This window comes from Lepidothrix coronata, unplaced genomic scaffold, assembly GCF_001604755.1.
Source record: "Lepidothrix coronata isolate B3197 unplaced genomic scaffold, Lepidothrix_coronata-1.0 Scaffold26, whole genome shotgun sequence".
Classification (NCBI taxonomy): domain Eukaryota; kingdom Metazoa; phylum Chordata; class Aves; order Passeriformes; family Pipridae; genus Lepidothrix; species Lepidothrix coronata.
Window position 1 is genome coordinate 14,720 of NW_016690206.1, and position 15,761 is coordinate 30,480.

Here is a 15,761-nt window from a genome sequence, read left to right on the forward strand (position 1 = left end):
GTCCCTCTCCTCCCCTTCCTTACAGTGTAAAACTGTGTTTTCTTCTAGTAACTCCAGCTTCTTTCATGGGGTCTTTTGCTATGTGCCAGGAAGATGATGCTAACTGGTGCCATAAAAAGGAAAATGGGGCACATCCTATGCTGAACATGCATAGAACAGCTTGGAGCTGAAGTGCTCTGTCAGGATAACAGAGAACAATATGAACCATACTGACCCTGTATAGAAATTGGTTTGGTTTCTTGGTTAGAACAGAAGACATCTTGCCTTCTCGGTGTGATGGTTCACACTACCTTGCATGCTAGGAGAGTTTACTGGATATTCCTGCAGTCAGGAACACGGTAAAAAACAGAGGAAAGACAGTAGGAGGGAGATGACCTACCATTTTCCAGTAAACAGATAAGAGACATCCCTTCTTCAGAAATGTTCTGAAGGGAAAGGGTCACCCTTTTGTCCTTTCCCCTTCTCTTGCAAACTCTGTTGGACATAAGAGCCGTTTCACTCTTTAACATTTACACAGAATGACCTCAGAAATTATCAGTGGCATCCTAGAATTACTGCTAATCCTGGGGGTTGCAAAGACGTCAACCATTTGTTAAATACTTAGACAACATTTGAATAATCAGAATAGCATAAGAACTAATTTAGTAACCCTATCCTGACATTGTTTGTTAAACACTTCCTGTTAGACCACCCTCAGTATGGACACTGGCAGTGAGTAATTTAATTTTCTGAATTACAATAATAACTCACGCTTCAGTACCTTATGTTCTGGCTAGTAGTTTTAGTCTAAATCTATAGTTTAACTTTCCTCTGTACCTTCAACTTGCAGATTCTACATAAGAGATTTTCTTGGCAACTATACAATGTCTGGACTAGTACCCCAATGCCCCAATGCCTTAACAAGTTTGATATCTAAAACACTGCTGTAGAAAATAATTAAAGCATAGCCTGGAAAGAACTATTCAACAATTTTTATGTCCCATTTCCATGGAATGCATTAGCAAGTAGAGCTTCTATCTCTACTATGCACTGTGACCCCATGATACCAAATATCTATTTCCAGCTGAGATGCAAAGTCCTATAGATTCTCAGGGGAAAAAAAAGTGGTAGAATTGCATACATTTTTTTCTTTTTACGTTTAAACTACAGTTGAAACTTTATGTCTTAGGAGGATTGATGTGGACAGGAATAATAACTTTCATGAACATATTGTACCAAATTTATGCTAGCATCTGATAGAAATGTGTCTTAGTGCTATAGAAAACTCCCAGCAATATCATGTTCCAAGAATAAAAGTACAGCTTGGAGGTGTTCATACAATAATTCTATGGAAATATCTTCATGTAGATATCACTGTTTCAGGCTGCGATCGGTTGTTAAGCTCGCAGTGCCAATAAATCTGCACAGCGCCCTTAAGTGCTGATGGTCTCTCAAAGCTTAGTAAGATCAGCTAGTGGAGCATGGAACCCTATCAGAGCTGTAAGATTTCTGATCTTTCCAGGTGGGATGTTAAAGGGAAAATAAACAGCTCTGTGATGTATTCCCATTTTCTGTGGATAACCATTTATTCAAAATGAGTGCAGATTGAAGGCTTAATGATGTGTCCACATCTGAATGGGAATGTAGAGTGGTGATATTTACTCTTTTTTCTTTTTTCTTTTTTTTTTTTTTTTCTGTACCTTTCCAGTATTCAGGGAAGGTGAAAGAACACCATTTTCTCAGATCTTATTACCTCATTACAAATTCCAGACTTTGTTTTCTGGAAAAAGTAATCGTAATCATGCTCTAATGTCTTTCTTTTTTAGCACAAAAATGTGTACATGCACAAAGTTGCTCTCCTGTTGCTCTCTTCTCCTATCTATTTATTAACAGAGCTGTCAATTGCTTGATCATGTCACATGAGGGAAGACAGGGCTGTATATTTTCTTAGACATCAGTCCAAGGTAGAGTTACAGAGGGTTAATGGAAACTCTGGCTTCTAATTTCATCCTGCGGTAGTTAAATATTTAATTAATTGTTGAATGTTTTTGCAGCTGAGCATTAAGACTTCTGTTCCACATGCTTAATCCCATGCACCAAGTCTTCATAGGCCCAGTGGTGCTTTCTGCTCCTCAGCATTGTGCTGAGGTGCTAGTCAATGGGAGGATGCAAATCTCAGCAATTTACTGTGGAGAAATGGTGTTGTACCTAAGAAATGTAAAGAATATGCTTTCAATAACTGTCAGTTATTCACTGTTTGAAAGTAATTACAGCAGTCAAAGGAGGTTGACGCTCAGTTGAGAAGAGAGTTCATTGCTTTCAATCTGTATAGGCAGGTGGCCATGTACAACTGTAATATTTCTTTTCTCTGGCTATTAGCTTGCAGATATTGATATCCATCCAGGTTAACCATTGATGTTAATGTTTTCCAGCTGCTGCTTGCTAGTATGAGCATATTTCTGGCAACCGAGAATCATACTTGAGTAACTGTAGATGTCATATAGGTAGGGTGCATATGAAACGCTTGATTTTTGAAAAAATAATATTGAATTGTGAGGTTCAACAAAGCCAATTGGCTTCAGGGCCTCTGGTTCAGTATTCCATGCTCCAGCTTCTAACTTCATTCATAGGACTAGCAAACGGTGCTGGAGTTTTTCTGTCTTTTCTGTTTTTTTTTTACTGGAAGAGAATTGTACTGGCAAATGCTGGAGATGTGATCAAAGATCCCAGCTAAATTCCACTCTCCTAGATATAAAACTTGGGGTTTTAATACTCATTTGAGTACTCAATTATAGACAGTCATTGCAGATGAACTTTTGTTTAGCATTTCTAAGCATCACTTTGTAGTTCTTTAAGTCAAACTGCAAAATTATTCTTAATGATGATGACATTTTGTAAAGACTGAGTTCTTGCTTTGCACTGTTATCTACAGTTATCTTTGAGGGAAAGATCATAGGGAAAAACTCTCAAGAGCACTCAACTGCTTTTTGAAAATGTAACTCACAAAAAAAAAATCTGAAACTTAAAAAGAAGTGAGGAAACCCTCATCTTTTTAGTAATACTGAAATTGCACACTGATTTGTATCTGAATTACCACATTACTCTGAACAAGTTTTAGAACTACTCTTCTTTTAATATTGTCTGATAGCAAATAGTTATTTGCCGGTTGCTAAAAATACGAATGACATATGAAAAAAAAAGATAGTCAAAAGTATTCAGGCAAAATAGTTGAAATGGCCTAATAGGCAGCCAATTTAAAATTCCCATGTTTTCATTTTTTGATTAATTGGATGCTATAAATAACATAAATAAAATCCAGTGATTGTTATAGTGTTCCAGCTGGAAAACCACTCAAAACCACCAAAAATAAAAATATCAGTTATGTGCAAATGAACAAAGGAATTTATGTCAGAACACTCCAGAAGCTCAGTAGCTGGAGAGCAAATGTCATAGATCATCTTGCCATGATGCACTGTAGCTAGTTTGTAGATGACAAAATTGTTCTTAACTTTTTAAAGTTGATTTAATTTTTTTAGGACAATTTTTGATTTTATGTGTAGGTTTAAAATGGAAAAAAATGGAAAAAATGTTGGGGATGCCTCCTTTCTGTGCCTGTACTGACTTTGACAGACTCCCATCTCTGTACGCTTCACATGGTAGTTACCAGAGACTCAGTTCTCTTCTTTCCATCCAGAATTCTTCTGTCTTCCCTGTGGCCTTGTTGTTTATTATCATGTTTATTTCAAATGGTGCTAGATATCTTGACTCCCAAATATGTAAGATTAACTTGTCAGAACAAAGCATACTAAGGACACTCACACAAATTTTAAAATAAAAGGACTCTTGGGTTTCTTGAACTTATCTGAATACCAGGCTAGCAGGTATGAATGACTGAAATAAATTGACAATAAATTGACACTAAATGAATGTTTCAGATACCTTTGTCTCCTTGTAAGTATGCAGTATTCCCAGCCATAAGCATTTAAAATGAATGATGTAGTAAGAAAACATGAGATAAAAAATGCTTTCTGGGTTTGGGACTCTTTCAGGACTTTTCTTGCTAAATTGAAGATTAGAAATGAAAACTAGATTTTTTTTTTTTAATAAGTACTAGAGCTGCTGTTTTAAAAAAAATCCAAATACTCTGAGTTTATGATAAAATTACAAGCTGGCATCTTGCAAGAGTTCATAGAAACTGAGTTAATTTGAAACTAGAGTGTCATATGGTTATGATCCCATATACTTATTTATTTTAACCTCCCTTCTTTCTCAGGATAGAATCTAAGATTTTTCTTGGCACACATAAAGCTTTTTCTGACTGGTATCTGACAAATATGATAATGAAAGTAGTTTTCTTTTAGTTTAAAAGAAAAAAAAGCCTCTTAATCTTTTTTGTCTTCCTCTGTAACTTTTGAACTTTTTACATGGAAGCTACGTTTATTTTTTAAATTCATCCCAAACCCTTTTTTGGCTTTTAAGATAAATTTACTTTCCTAACAGTGATTGCAAAATAGGTTTTGGACCTGCTCAACAGCACTATGTCCTCAGTGCCACATCATCTACTCATAATGAAAAAAGACAATTAAATCAAGGTGTAAAAAGTTAGCTGTTCACAAATTCAGTCTGTGACTCTGAGCCACTGTGCAGTCCTTTGTAGCTGTTTGACCCTTGGTGCCGGTGCTAAGTACTGAGGGCTCTGTGGCTGTTCTTCATTCCCTTGATGTTGACCTGGCCAAATTTGTACTGCTGATCTTAATTTACTTACCAAGGCTTCTGAAATTCCAGAGTAGATACTATTTGAGCAGATGGTGAGAAAATGCTGCTACTGAGGGAAATCTACCTAATTTTGTCACCCTTCAAATCCCTAATTCCTGCCATTCCTTGCAGATGATTCTTTTGTATCCTGTTCTGTTCAGTGTCATTTGCAACAGTGCTGCGTTGCTATGTCTACTTGATACTCAATTGCATTTAAAGGAAGACATTTCCAATTTTCATTACTTTCTGTGACTGTAATAATACAATCACTACAACTCACATCTGTAGGTAAGAAAGGCAGCTTCTGCAGTATGTGGCAAATATAACTCAGAATTTTCAAACTTGTGGAATCTTTAAAAAGGTCTTGGAAAGTTAGTGAACCAGTTTAGAGCTTCCTCTTCAATCTGCTAAAATTTAAATAATCAATCCTAAAAGGGATGTCCTTTTAGCAGAGACATGCATCTAATTCATAAACGTAGAATAAATATAGCAGTGACCCTAATGCATCAGTCTAACACCCAAAAACCTAATAAAAGCAGGTTAAACAGGGTTTATCATTGTTTTTCAAGCATTCCAAATGTTCTGTTTAAGCAAAATTACTTCATTTTCTTACATCTGTCTTTAATAAAGTACTAAGATGGCTGCTAAGCAGTAGCTTCGTCTTCATCCAGCTGGATACACCTGAGCTTTCTTAGCTTGAGAAAAAAATCCTTCTGAGCAAGTGAACTGAAACTGAGTGAAATGTGCATATTTGGAACTATAAATCAAAATGTCCATGTACAGATGTTCTCAGCTTAGAGACCTAAGTATGAGGGACCTTGATTCCAGAAGGAGTTTTCAGCAATACCTGAAAATGTTCAGAGTGCTTTACAACTGCCTATTACACTATTAGGACAGTACTGTAAAATCACCATGAGTGACTTGCGCGTTATGCTCTTCTAATATGTGCTATACAGTGGTAAGCTTCAGAGACAGCAATTCAGTACATAGTGCCAATAGGCAAAAACCCCCCCAGCCTTCTCTAACAGAGATTTGGGGTGAAGGAATCATACAAAACAAGCTTGTTTTTTAAAGCAAGGAGAAATATTTCCAAGCATTTATAGCACCTGTTGACATCAGGCAGAACGTTTATGAGGATGAAAAGTGAAATCACCTCATTTTGCAAACGAGGGAGTTGGGCGGCAAATGAGATGGCCTCCCACGCAGCAGCAACTGGAATAGATTGAGTAGGTTTTGGGCTCTTGCCCCCTCTGACCCCAGGCTGCTGTGGACCCCGAAAAGAGGGAGAGAGATAGTCTCATGGTTTTGTAATGTGTTATAATTTTAGTGTAGCCATATGTGTCTGTATTTGGGCTTTGAAAGGGAAGACCTCATCTGTAATTTTTACCATGGTACCGTTTTGTACTATGACAGCTCCTAAGAACTTAAACCAAAAGATATCGTCTCACTGCTCTAGGATGGCTATTTCACCTTAGGAAGATGACTCCTGCTCCAAATGAGCATGTTGTGATTTTAAGAATATGTGGTTGGTTCTTTAGATTTACAGAAAAATGCAGAGCTGGGACAGGCTGCACACATGAAGCAAAGTGTGAATGGCGGCAATGGCAAAATGTAATGGTATGATGGTAGCTTTGCATTATTTAAGTTATCCTGAATAAGGAGTATAATTCCTTCTGTATTTGATTTCTGTGTTTGAATGAAGTAGCTCATGTCAGATTCTGTCCAGAGAAGTGTGTGACATGAGAGAAGTTTGCAGTCACTGGCAAACAGTGTAAAAAAGGACCTCTCCTTTTAGCCTTATATATTCAGAGAGAATAGAATTTGAAAAGAAGTTTTTTTAATCACTACTTTTTAAAAGCTAATAAATACTTAATTAGAGGACTTGCCCATTTATAGTGAAGAATTGCTGAGCTGAAAGTGGACAGGGAAATTGTGCATTTGTGGAATAAAAATTATTTTATTTCAGTTTATATGTAAATCATAGAATAATCTTAACTGTGGTATTGCTTACCAGTTACCTGTGATTAAAAAAAGAAAAAATAGAGACAGTAAGAGATTGCAGTAGCTAAGAGACTTAAATGAATATTTGGGGTTGCAAATATTCTTAAAATAGTTAGGTGTTTCTTGTGACATATTTCTTGATCTGGCTCACTTAGCATTTTCTGAGATAGCATTAGACCTTTGGAAGTAATATTTCCAAATATGGATATGAAACTTTTATGCACTTGATTCATATTTAGACCCAGCCCCCTTGTTCAGGACATGTGAATTTAGTGCTCAGCTTGTGCATATGTGGCGGATTACCCAGAAAACTGCAGTGAACAGAACTGTGAACATGATTTCTGTAGTGCTAAATGTCTCTTGGCTTGTGACAGCCAACATCTTACAGTTTATGAGGTGCAGCTCCCTCTCCCCACTGCCCAAGCAAATGAGTTGCCAAACCCTGGGAGCCAGAGCTGAGGCAGAGGGGCAGAGGCACTTGCTCAGTTCCCATTTCTTGAGATCTCGCAGGGGAACGCAGGGGCTCTGCCCCACCAACTCACCTGCTAGAGCAGGAAGGGGAAAAAACCAATCTGAAGTGTTGCCCAGTCTGACCATTGCTACCTCACCAGCCAGGAGAACTGATTACAAAAAAAAAGCCCTCTGGAAAAGCCAGTTAGTGTTGGGAGTCTTGGCATCTGTGTTCTCTTAATGGCATTAAAATGAATTTATATCCTCTTACTCCTGGATAGTACATGGACTTCCTGGGGCATGGATGGGTTCCACATATGTGCTAATAAGGGGAACAGCAAAATGGCACACCGGTGCTGCTTTGAAACATGGGCTACTACTGAAATGTATTAGTGCTGAAAGAGCTGATAAAACCTTTCTAGTGGTACATTTTATTTATGTCTCTGTCTTGAAAAATGAAAACCAATTTTCCGTATTTCTCAACTCTCTATTGCTTTGATAGACTTCTCTCATTTAAATCCTGAAGTAGCTCAGTTATACTTTATATTGAAGTCTGCCTGCTTTCTTTGGTTAGAATAAATAATTTTTCAAAGAGCCATAGGCTGAAAGCTTCTTAACCTGATGGAGTGACTGTAAGAGTTCTCTATAAATAGCTTTCTGTACAGCATGTGGGCACTGGAAAGTGATCCCTTTTCTGTTATATGGTATGAGTTGACCAGAATTGCAAATTGGCATACATGCAACCTGTCTGCATCAAGAGGTGTATAACTGAAGGCAATTGATATGGATTCTGGATTGCAGAAATTGAATTTTGACCATATTAGGTATTAATTAAATTCGTTGACATAAAATGCAAGTTGGTGCTCAGGTGAGTGGGTGGAAAAGGTACTACATCCAAATCCACAGCTATCCATGCAAAATTGATCTTTTTTTTTGCTTTCATTTAGTGAGTTTAAATTTGATAACTCTTACGGACAGATTTCCTGCAGATACTTAAATGGAAAAGTAAACCAACCTATTTATTGAAAAGAGATACGCACCTGATCATCTTTCCCAATTTCTAGTTTTCATTCCTGCTGCAGTGTTTGTTCATCTCCTTTTTGGGTAGCTGCTATCTTGGAATGCTTCTGGCTGAGTAATTATTAAATTGGATTTCTGCCTTTCCTGATCTGAACATAAATCGCTTAGTGCAATTCATGGATTGCACTAGCTGCTGACTTCATATCTTGCCAAATGGACTTGTTAGCCTCCAGACTTACGTAACCTTCCCTCTAGCTGAGCTGATCAGACATCCCAATATAACCCGAACCAAAAGAAGTAAAAGAAAAGAGAAAGTACAGTCAGTGAAGATGACAGAAAGAAATTTAGGCAGTCTAGGCCTAGGAGTCTTGAATCCAAGGTGTCATATCTAACAGCTTAATACATGACACGGTACAGCTTATTGCCAGGCATAGCTCTTACTTTGGGATGATTAAAAACACTTTACATTTTCAAAGTGGATTTTTTTTTAAGTAAGTCATTATCCTCTTGGGACATGAGGTAAAACTCTCTGACAGAGATTGGTTTTATTCTGCAGTTCCCTCTGTCATTTTGCACCACTGAATCTGAAAAGCAAACTCTGCCTCTTTCCTCTCAACCCTCTGTGGCACACTCAGAATACATGTTAGCTTATTACCATAATGTGACACTGAAGGAGTGTAAAAGACAGTATTCGTTGATGCATACCTACAGTTCTTCATCTGGATCAGGGAATACAGATCTCATTTCTCTAGTTTTGAAGGATGTTGCCAGTCCTAATAAAAGACTGCCTAAGATGTCTTGGTAGTTTGAACAGCCATTACAGGAATCTAAATGAGGGGTGGTGGAAAAGATGGAGAGAGAGAAGACACAAATAAAAATTAGCTGTTTAACACTCTTTTCTTGTCAGTGATTGTTGAGCTCTGGTTCCATGTTATTTTGAGAAATCTCCCCCAGTGAGTAAAGTGAAATTGGTAAGCTAGTTTGAATGTAATGCTTTGTTTAAAAAAGGATGCGGGAAAGGAAAAGAGTAAAAATGCAGTATAAACATGCATTCTATATAAGATCAAAAAAGAAAGTCTGAAATATGAGATTTTCTTTTGTGTTAATGTATGCTGATTTAAAAAAACCCACATATTGTGCTAGTGTGAGAACCAGGAAGTGAGAGTGACAGAAGTGAAAAAACTTAATATAATAGACCAAGCAGCAGACTTGTAGAAAATGTAGAAAATGTACGTGGCACAAATGAGTGTCTAGGAACATGAACATAAAAAGTTTTGTAAGATGTTGAACATTCAATCTTCCATTTCTTTGATTTCCTTTGAGCAGGTCTTTACAACAAGATGTTATTACAACAGAGCTGTGAGAATCTAAGAGCTGATAAGCTGCTGACACTGATACTGTGGTCAAGAGGAGGAGTTTTTTCTTAACAACATGAAAAATACTTGTAATTCAGCCCAAAGTCTTGCAGGTTTAATTATAGGTAGTTTTGATGTTATGCAAGCCATGACTTGACTTGAATACGTTGAGTTCATTACAGAATTTTTTTGCTTAAAATGAGACTTTGTACACAGGACTGGAAGTCAGTTGTTATTCCAAGAAGAAATGCAGCAGCTCTTTGGGAAGTTGGTGTAAAATACCTGTAAGTGCCGCTGAAGTGGTAAGTAAGCTTTGTGTTGGTTGTTTGCAGGAGGTTAAATTCCACCAGCGGCACGATGTGTAATACTATCCTAAGCACAAAAGCGTACTCAGCTTTCAAATGCCACGTTAGACTCACAGGTATTTTTGGAATAATGTTTCAATTACTAATTTAACTGTCATTAGCAGTTGTGTGTTAACTGGAGGATGAAATTGTTTATATCCTGTGAGTCTTGCATATACCTTAAATTTCTGAGGAATGCTGTTGCTGTGTTCAGAGCTGAGGTTATCAGGAGGGTGGGCACATCACCAGTGACTGAAGTAGCTGCATGTTCTTTGCAAGAAAAGAACTGTTGGTGTTATTTTAGAATCAGCTAACCTTTTTTAATGTCTAAACCTGAAACTGTGGTACACCCTGGAGCATCAAGTGGATGTGTAATCATTTCTTTTTCAGGAAAAACTGGGAAAAGCTATTCCTGCAGTTTAATATAGAGCTGAAACAGATAAAAGCTGATAGACAATGTGTTAACTAGCTTCTAAATCTTAAAATACTTAAATAGTTTGGTAATGGAATAAGGGAGACAACAATAAATACTTCATTTAAATTGCTAATCTTTTGTTTTGCTGGGTAAACTAAATACTGTGTATTTTGGAAGGAACAGCTTGCAATGTTCCCATGAACACCACGATATGCACCCCAGTAGCAAGTTCTGCATTAAGTGGTTGGCGTCTGATCTTGCTTCTGTTTTCCTTCTTTCTGTGGTGAAATTGTGGAGTCATGTGCTGGAGTTAGAAATGGTGTCTTGGAGTCCATGTGCCTTGAACTTTAAAAAGAAAAACAAAATTGGAGAATTGGACTTGGTTCATAATTGTAAATGGGGTTTTGTTGCTTGTGGTGAGGGTGTCATGCAAACAGAAGAAGGAAATTACATAATCTAAGGATTGCCATGATCTATCATAGGTCTGAGCTGTCTGTTAAAAGTCCTGTTTCTAGCTATAGTATGTTTTCTTACAGCTGAGGTATAAGAATGTTTTCTTACAGCTGATGCTTTTTTCAGTGAGTAGCACCATGAGATGGAAAAGAAAAATGTGGAATAATTTAGCAATCATTTGGAGAATCCATTTTCAAAGTAAAACTGGTAGTTCCTAGATTTCAAAGTTAATGTATCCTTTTCTTATAACATACTGTAATTTGTATTCTAAGGACTCTTTCAACTTTGATTGAAACTAGTTTCACCAGTTAAATTAAAATAATAGAGGTTTTTTGAGTATGGAATGTTAAACAGATAAAATGTAAATGTAGATTCCCATAAATAACTGTCTCCAGTGACAGTTCCTTAGTTAAATACCCTAAGGCCTTATCCAAAATGTGAATGTGGCTCTCCATCTCTATTTTAAGGAAATGGCAGGTAAGCTTACTATTTAAAAAAGCAGTAATTGAGAACTTTTGCTGTTGAAGAAAATACGTAAATGAGGATTGTATGATAATTTCTTTTTTTAGTATAGAAAACATGAGTTTCAAATCTCATACTGGTTTTCCTTTGTTCAGGAAGAGGCTAGAGAAATATAAGCTTGTGTTAAGGTGCTAAGCTTGTGTCCCTTTTCCAGTGTGCAGGCCCTCCAGGAATGAGGTCTTCCCACTACTGCTCTTCACTAGGACTGTAGTGTGGAGGAGAATAATGTTTTCATTACTTACCAGCATCTGACTGTTAGATTTTTAATGTATCTTTTGGAGGCACCCAGAACCATTCATGGGTCTACAAGGCGAGCATATTTGTGGTGTTGAGGTCCTTGATAGGGATTGCACTGGAGGGATAGCATTCAAGCAACATATGAATTAAAAGGAAATCATCCCACTCTCTAGCCTTTTATCACTTTGCATGTTTTTGTGATTAGACATGGTGGTGGTGTCTTAAGTATTTGGTGGAGGCAAAAAGTGGCTGGCCATAATTGGAATAATATGTGTGGAATCTCACCTTTCCTTGGCGGTGCAGGTTCCTGAGACCTAAACTGTTTGAAAGATGACGGTAAGAACCACCTCTGAAATTTGCATAATTTCCTATTTAGGAACTTCATTCCAGGATACAGGTTAGAAAACTTTGGCTAGTGTAAAATATTTATTAAACTGGTTGTTGGGGAGTCATGCACAAACCCTACTGATGTGGCAACTTAGAAGGAGGAGGCATATGCTTTTATGCTTTGTCTTAGTCTTTCAGGTTATTGAAGCCTGCAAACTGTTTCTACAAGAGGTGCTCTTGTAAGATTAATCTCAATCTCTGCAAAGCAGGTGTTTACAGCAAACTTTCCCCTTCCAACCCTGTGCCTAACAATAGTGTGATTAAGATCTCACTCTGGGGCAGGCTGACTTTTGGCTGCATGTGTGTGCCTGCACAAGCATGTCTGCAAGCTGCTTTTATTATTCAACAAAAAGAACATATGCAGTTAGTCTGAATATAGGAGAAATGCTTTGAGTGTGAGCTGGGTCTGGAGTCTGTAGGAAGACTTGTAGCTTGAAAGGAGCAGATGAAGCAAATAAATAGAAATGGATGGCAGCATTTTTAATTTAAGTAATCAAAGCATTGGATTAACTGGATGCAAAGCTGAGCAATAAATACATACACTGTACTGTAAAAATATTTTATGCTTCTTCTCTTTTGCTCAGTTTTTAATATGACTTGTGTTTTTGTTATTAACAACATAAAACAGCCTTGGATTTGCTGCTAGGGATGAAACTGAGTGCACTGGCAGTTGTATCTGCGCTGCTGGGCAAAGTAATGCTGTGTTGGATCAGTGAAAAAAACCCACTTGTGGCAGAACAGTGTAATTCTGATTTGAAACCAGCAACAGGAAAGTATCAAAGAAAGCTAACACAAAAATGTATCTGCTGTAGACAATCATTTAAGGACAATAGATGTTCTGTTATCTCTGTCTGTATTAGAGTCATGGCTGGGCTTCACGAACGAAGATTTAAGAAGGCTCTATCCACATTTGTTACAGGCGCGCTGGTGGCTTATGAGGCCAATGCGAGATAGACATGTCTGATTGCAAAAGGCGCAGCAGAAAGACTCCTTAGATGGTGTATTCTGCAAGACACGGTTCTTTCTGCCTTGTCTTTTCTCCTCGAGAGTGATCCTACGTGTGTTCTCAAAGGAAACAGCTGCGTTTTAGATGGTGTGTCTCCAGGCCTCCCGATTGGAGGCCAGAGTAGACCAGTTATGGTGATCAGAAGCAGCTCTGCAGCATTTAACATCCTGCTTTGCAGATGCTGCTGAGCTCTTTGGGCTTGAAGTCAGCTTAAAGAAGACAGAAGTTCTCCATCAACCTGCATCTCAGGAATTCTTCCATCATCCCCATATCACCATTGGCCAATCAGAGCTCAAATCAGTCCAACAGTTTAATTACCTTGGTAGCCTCATCTCCTCGAATGGCAAGATTGACGGGGAGATAGACAACAGGTTAGCAAAGGCATATAGTGCTTTTGGAAAACTCCACAAAAGAGTATGGCGTAATAAATACTTGAAGAAAAGTACCAAGATCAGTGTTTACAGAGCCATAGTGCTGTCTACTCTCTTATATGGATCTGAATCATGGGTCATCTACCACCACCACCTACGTCTCCTAGAACGCTTCCATCAACGCTGCCTCCGTACAATCCTAAACATCCACTGGTTAGATTTTTGTGACCAATACATCTGTTCTAGAACAAGCAGCTGTCACAAATATTGAGGCCATGTTGCTGAGAACACAGCTACACTGGGCAGGGCACGTCTCCAGGATGAAGGACCACCGCCTCCCTAAGATCTTGCTTTATGGTGAACTTGCCACTGGCTGCCGCATGAGAGGAACCCCGAAGAGAAGATACAAGGACTCCCTTGTATCTGAAACAACATCTCAACCTTGGCCATATTGACCAGCATCTGTATTAGGTGGTCTAATAAAAGATGTTATCCCTGCCTACAAAGCACTACCTTACCTGGGGTAGCGCACACTGCAGAGCATTTCTTCCATGATGGTTGTTGTCTTAGGAAGGCAAGAATGGCCTATGTTCACCTTATATTTTCTGCAAGATGGCTCTGTAGCTGGAGAAGCTACTTGTGTATTGTAGAAATGAGGTGTATTATATTGGGAACGTGCTCTTATAGAGTTACTGACATACCCAGGTCAATAATTCACCAAAGTGGCTTTAATATAGAGTAACACACACATACAGACTGCACAAGGCAGTATTGTGATGTATTTTTTTATGCAGATCCTCCTACAGCTAAGGCAGTGCTGGTGTCTGACTAGAGTCAGGCTGAGTAGTGGATCTTCAGTCACAATTGTGTGTCCAGATTCTTCAGCTGTAGAGCCCTCCAAGTCAGGAGGATGCAAGTCCAGAGTCTCCAATAGTTGCTTTTAATGTAACCCATAAAATCTTCACCACTCTTTCATCAAATAAGGAACAAATTTTACTTTTATGCGGAACTTCTGCTTAACTAACTACCTCTTTTCCACACAGGGTGCAAAGACAAATTACATGTGTGAAGTACTTGTGGTTTCAGTTTGAGGCTTTATGAATTGATAATTTCGGCAAAACCTTTATCTCTAATTAAACTGCTGATCATTATTCCTTTTCTATTCTTGGAAAATTTGGTTCCTAACTGATGAAATTAATAAACTCGTCTGAGTTCAAGTATTTAACTTAAATCTTAGTAATATCTCAGGTACAAGTTTTTAATTTGCTCTCAAAAAAATTCTCATGTCAACTTTTTAAATTTTAATGCTTAACTTTTCTTATAACTTGCTATATTACTAGTAGCTATGCTTCTCAAATGAAGTGCTTATTCATGTACAAGGTCTCAAATAGCCAGAGACAATTTTATATCAGCCTGCAGTGTGCTTAAATTATTATAACTCAAAATTAGAGTCTAATGTCAGTGATAATAATTTAGATATATAAAAAACAAGTGGCTCATATTAAAAAAAGCCAGTCATGCTTCCCATTTTTGTGTGATGTATGTGCCCCCAAGAATTTTAAAATAATATGAAAATTGAAGTTCCCTTTATTTTAAAAAGAAATTTGCATTAAATATATTCTACTTCTACTTCTCTGAAATTTGGCTGAGAATTAAACTTAGACTTGACAATATTACTTCCTAAAATTCCCTTATTGGCTGCATTTTAAAAGAAATTAGGTCAGTCCCAAAATTGGAGTTGTTGCCTTTTAAAGATCAAGGTTAGGAAATCAAGTGAGCACAATGTGTTTTAAGCATTCACTGTTCTTTTACTCTATTCCCCTTAGCTAAATCTTGAGATTCACATGGCTTTGGAGGAAGGAAGGGAGAGACAGTAGTTACAGGATTGTGAACATGTGGAGGGAAGGATTAAAAATTATCTGTGGTCTGTGAAGGAAACAGCACAAGTGCCAAGCTGATATATTCTCAGTTTGCTATTGTGTGTCTCACAGCAACAACCACAGCAAATTGCATAGCATTAAGAAACAACCAGGGCATGTTTTGTTGTGTGCATCTCGTGTACTAGCATCTTGTTACAATGGGGTCCGTGCAACTGCCATGTGCAAGTGATGTGCTGCTCTCAGCCTGACAGGGGTGGCTTTGCACGGGGTGCTCGGCCTGTCAAGGCACAGCTTTGTGCTGGCCCAGCCACCTCTTCAGAAGGGAGAGTTGGTCGAGTGTGTGTTTCCTGCTGCCTCCCTCGCACCAGCACCACAACCTGCCTGACTGTAGCAGAGCTGATTCCCATCACTGCTCTGAAGCACAAGGAACACAAAGCAAGAGGATAGTGTAGGGAAGGAAAGGAAACTGGAAAGGGGAAAGGGGAAAGGGGAAAGGAGAAAGGAGAAATGATTAAAGAGAAGAGAAGAGAAGAGAAGAGAAGAGAAGAGAAGAGAAGAGAAGAGAAGAGAAGAGAAGAGAAGAGAA

General features: G+C 38.1%; 1 protein-coding gene across 2 annotated transcripts in view; it reads left to right on the plus strand.

The window, feature by feature from the left end:
• The first annotated feature begins 320 nt into the window (after positions 1-320).
• The window catches only part of BASP1 (brain abundant membrane attached signal protein 1), a 22,486-nt gene continuing 7,045 nt past the window's right edge, over positions 321-15,761 (plus strand). The window contains exon 1 of one of the 2 annotated variants that reach the window (XM_017809403.1): positions 321-359. The gene's annotated coding sequence lies outside the window, so the exon portion shown is untranslated. Of the gene's footprint in view, positions 360-9,856; positions 9,863-15,761 lie in introns of those variants that run through there. The other variant, XM_017809404.1, reaches the window with a different exon arrangement.